Here is a 5,501-nt window from a genome sequence, read left to right as displayed (position 1 = left end):
CCTAAGCAAAAAGAACAAAGTTGGAGGCATCATGCTACCTGACTTCAAACTATACTACAAGGCTACAGTAACCAAAACAGCATGGTACTGGTGCCAAAACAGATATATAGACCAATGGAACAGAACAGAAGCCTCAGAAATAACACCACACCACTGCAACCATCTGATCTTTGACAAATCTGACACAAACAAGAAATGGGGAAAGGATTCCCTATTTAATAAATGGTGCTGGGGAAACTGGCTAGCCATATGTAGAAAGCTTGAAACTGGACACCTTCCTTACACAAAAAAAATAACTCAACATGTATTAAAGACTTAAATGTAAGACCTAAAACCATAAAAACCTCAGAAGAAAACCTAGGCAATACAGTTCAGGACATAGGCATGGGCAAAGACTTCATGACTAAAACACCAAAAGCAATGGCAACAAAAGTCAAAATAGACAAATGGAATCTAATTAAACTAAAGAGCTTCTGCACAGGAAAAGAAGCTATCATCAGAGTGAAGAGGCAACCTACAGAATGGGAGAAAATTTTTGCAATCTATCTATCTGACAAAGGGCTAATATCCAGAATCTACAAAGAAATTAAACAAATGTACCAGGAAAAAAACAAAACAAAACCAAAAAAAAAAAAAAACAAAAAAAACAATTGCTCAAAAAGAAGTGGGCAAAGGATATGCACAGACCCTTCTCAAAAGAAGACATTTATGCAGCCAATAGACATGAAAAAATGTTCATCATCACTGTTCATTAGAGAAATGCAAATTAAAATCACAATGAGACACCATCTAACGCCAGTTAGAATGGTGATCATTAAAAAGTCAGGAAACAACAGATCCTGGAGAGTATGTGGAGAAATAGGAACACTTTTACACTGTTGGTGGGAGTGTAAATTAGTTCAACCATTGTGGAAGACAGTGTGGCGATTCCTCAAGGATCTAGAACTAGAAATACCATTTGACCCAGTCATCCCATTACTGGGTATATACCCAAAGGATTATAAATCATGCTACTATAAAGACACATGCACATATATGTATATTGCAGCAACATTCACAATACCAAAGATTTGGAACCAACCCAAATGCCCATCGATGACAGACTGGATAAAGAAAATGTGGCACATATACACCATGGAATACTATGCAGCCATAAAAAAAGGATGAGTTCATGTCCTTTGCAGGGACATGGATGAAGCTGGAAACCATCATTCTCAGCAAAATATCACAAGGACAGAAAACCAAACACCACATGTTCTAGTTTATAAGTGGGAATTGAACAATGAGAACACCTGGACACAGGGAGGGAAACATCACACACCGGGGCCTGTTAGGGGGTGGGAGGCTAGAGGAGGGATATCGTTAGGAGAAATACCTAATGTAAATGATGAGTTGATGGGTGCAGCAAACCAACCTGGCACATGTATACCAATGTAACAAACCTGCACGTTGTGCACATGTACCCTAGAACTTAAAGTAAAATAATAATAATTTTTTTAAAAGTGGCTAACATCTGATCATACCTCAGCTCCTAGTTAAAGTGGACCGGGGTACTCACAGAATACCTCTTGAATACTTAAACTGTCCACTCTTCCTGTGTCACTGTATGACTAGCAACTCATTTTATTTCTTAATTGGCAGCTCCTCAGTCACAGAAACAAAATGGCAGACAGGAGGGGGTTACCTGCTTAAGAGCACAGGAAAGACTATCGTTCCTAACTTTTTGGTTCTTGATGCTACACAATGTCTGTCAAAATTTTTATTGCTGTTTCCCAGATTCCAGTGCCTTTTAAGCATTTGTGTTTGGCACTATGATATTAATAACTCCAGGCAATTGGCACAAGGATGCCAGTCTAACATTTGAGGCAGATTTTAGTTAGGCTTGTTTTGATAATTGTAATAGTCCTATCTCTCATTATGGCATTACAAAGTTGCTTAATTTTTTTGTTTTTATTTGTCTCTTGCATGGAATTTAGGGACTAGGTCCCAAGGTGCTCTGAGGCTTAATCATTGTCTGAAATATGGTTTGAAATGGAGGCTCCCTAACAACAGTATGAATCACTTATTCCCAAACTACCAATATGACAGAAGACTTCATATTACTGTTTAAAATAATGTTCCTGGTTTTTGCACAAGATTTATCCATCAAACACTGGGCCCGTCAGTGTATGTGTAACTGAAATTTTATTGAATACTGATGTGTATGCCACCATACACATCACTCAGTGGAATGCAATTTAGGAGGTTAGTTTCTTTCATTTTTGTTATCATTTAAATACTAAGCAAAATATGTCTCTTACTGACACATCAGATGATATCTTTATAATAAAACAAAGTGCAGAGGTGGGCTTGGAAATAATTTTGCAACAGCGTGAATTGTACTGAATAAATACAGTCTCAAGTTCATCAACAAGTTGCATTTCCAATGTTCATTGGCTTGTTTGAAATTTAGAAAGCATTTGGTCACAGAACCCGTGTTGTACATGGTGAGTAAGTCCCCAAGACAACCAAAAATTCATATTTAATACAGAGAAAAGGTGCATTACAATCAATTTCAATGAAAATATAGAAAAAGAATAGAGTCAAACAGAGGCATCTGAAGATTGTTTTGTGGTTGACTTAGAGTCAAATAATATAAAGTTTTCTATGTAAAATTCATTTTATAGCATACAGAAAGAATGAGCACTCCTAGGATTATTTGATCTACAGTGTACCACACATAAGTTACAGCCACTGAGGTAATCAGGAACTCAAGGCAGTATAAAAGCAGTGAAACAACTGAAGAATTAAAAGCTAATAGAAAAAAGGGGGGGATCTGAAGGATATTGAGATTTAAGATTAAGATAAAGAGGCCAAAGATGTGTATATGTGAAGGAAGGAAATTAAGGGTGCTTCTGAACCTAAATATTATTTGTTTTATTTTGTTTTGTTCTGTTAAACACTGTAATGATCATGCTGGCCTATGATGATTTGAAAAGAAAAGTTTAGAACAAAGAGAGTTGAACAACACAAGGCAAAAAAAAGTTTCATAAACTACATACAAATAAAAGGTTCCATGTAAAATTCATAGAAAACCATAGGAAGGACAGGCTGTGAAGGTGGAGTATAGGTATGCAAGTGAATGAATGAGGAAATAAATGTGTGAAAAAATAAAAGGTTCTTGTATAGTCTCTTAACAATAAGTTGTCACAATAAGTTGTCATAAACTGAAGCATATAGTTAATTTATTCCATTACATATGTGGTTTAAAAAAATGTGGCCTCAGAGTACCAAATGTCTTGAAGACAATTAACTGGGTTACAAATATTGTATTCCAAAAATAAACCAGAATATTTTTTCAATAATTTTCTCAATACATGATGTTAAATGACATTGGCCCCCACTCATGGTTTTGTGATTCTATATTAAATGAATGCATAGTTCATCTCGTTGTCACAAAATAATACTCTAGTTTCCTATATCTTTTATTTACCTTAAACACTAAAAGTTCATTTATCTCTATATAACAGTTAAAATGTTATCAGTAACAGAAGACCATCTCTACTTCAGCGTATCAGTTTCAAAAGTTATCTAGGTCATTATCCTCTATTAATCCTTCACTGAACCAGACTGTTCTACATAAAATGGGAAAATATCACTTGGAAATTTATAGGAAACAGTTTAGTAGTTTTCACTCAAGTTGATTACCTTACTTAGGCAATTCTGAATCAAAGAAGTCTACATTATACTTTTGTTTTCATTTTAGCAAGTAAGTTTTAAAATTTTGGACTGTTATTAAGGGTCTTCTATACCTTCTGAAAGAAACTTGTAAGTCCATGCTTTTAGGAATCATTTAATATTTCAGTATTCCTCTAGCTGACTAGGTGATCGATACAATAGGACAAAACTGCCATATTCATAATGTTTTCTGATATATTTCTTTGTTCTATGCTTTAATAGAAGTGAGTTATCACAATCAGTGTCAAAATCTCTTCAGTGATTTCTCAGATCATTCAAGGTGAAACCAAGGATTCGTTTCATGAATTGGAGAAAAATGCCTAAAGGAAGTATATGAATATGAAAAATACCTCTCTCTCTCTCTCTCTCACACACACACACACACGCACACACACATACACACAAAGACACTTCACATTTATTTAAGATTTTTTTCTCATAAAAGGCACAATTGTCTATTCTTATAACCCACTACAAAGTAAATAGCAGTGATAGCCCCCAGTGTGTGTGTGTGTGTATGTATGTATGTAGATGTAGAGGAGGAGGAGGAGGAAGAAGAGGAGGGGGAGGAAAAGGAGGAGGAAGAGAAGAGAAAGAGAGGAGAGAGTGGCTCTTCTACAATTTCTATAATATCATTATATAAAGTACAGTGCATGCACTCTAACAATGCACAACAAAGACACACACACACACGGTAGGTAATACTATTATCATTTAAACTTTACAGATGAGAATATTGAGGCTTACAAAAGTTAATTAAATGGTCTCACATCACACATGCTATAAATAAAGGATCTAAGATTCAAACATAGGCTGGCCTAATTTCACAGCCTGCGTAGGAATTGTTATACCATTTCTGGACACATATACGTGGGGACCATGTACAACCCTAGGCATTGTCCCTTTGACAAATGATATTTCCTAAAAAGAAGAGTTTATTATTTCAGTTTGAAACCACAAAAGTCTTCACTGAAGTTTCTTTATTTGTCCTCAGTATGGATACATATTGTAACAATTATTTGCAAGGCTTTATCGTGAATCCTAAAATTAATTGAAAATATATTCTGTGAAGTGAGGTATGAAGAGTTGCAAACCAAGACCTATGTATGTTAGTGCATATTACATCAAAGAAAACTTTAAACATGTTATATTTTACTTACAATCAAATATAAGTTCACGGTTGCAAAAAATCACCAATATAATATAAATACATTTGTCTATGTCTTTTAATTTTTTCTAAAATATCTATTTCATAGGAATGGGTGAGACGAAGAAACTGATGTAGATTATCTTAGAAACCACTTTATGAGAATTACTTTAAAGTGACAGAGTATAAATTGCTTGCACTGTATATTGTCACAAGTTAAACAATTTATGCATTAATATCATATATGTTATATAAATAATATAACATAAAAGAAACTGTCTTAAGATTTAGAGCTAAGTGGTTCATTTATGTTAAAGGTATTATACTTGGGAAAGTCAAGAAATGACCTTCATGTTTTACTCCTTAAGTCAACCGTTCAAAATCTTTTAGTGGTACTTATTTTTCACACTGGAATAGCACTTAACAGAAGTATTTCCTTTTTTTTCTCATTTTATTTCATTCATTTTTATTTATTTATTTTTATTATCATTTTTATTATTTATTATACTTTAAGATCTGGGGTACATGTGCAGAACGTGCAGGTTTGTTACAGATGTATACATGTGCCTTGTGGGTGTGCTGCACCCATTAACTCGTCATTTACATCAGGTGTATCTCCTAATGCTATCCCTCCCCC

This window comes from Colobus angolensis, unplaced genomic scaffold (assembly GCF_000951035.1).
Source record: "Colobus angolensis palliatus isolate OR3802 unplaced genomic scaffold, Cang.pa_1.0 Scaffold331, whole genome shotgun sequence".
Classification (NCBI taxonomy): Eukaryota; Metazoa; Chordata; class Mammalia; order Primates; family Cercopithecidae; genus Colobus; species Colobus angolensis.
This window is presented reverse-complemented; position numbering follows the sequence as displayed.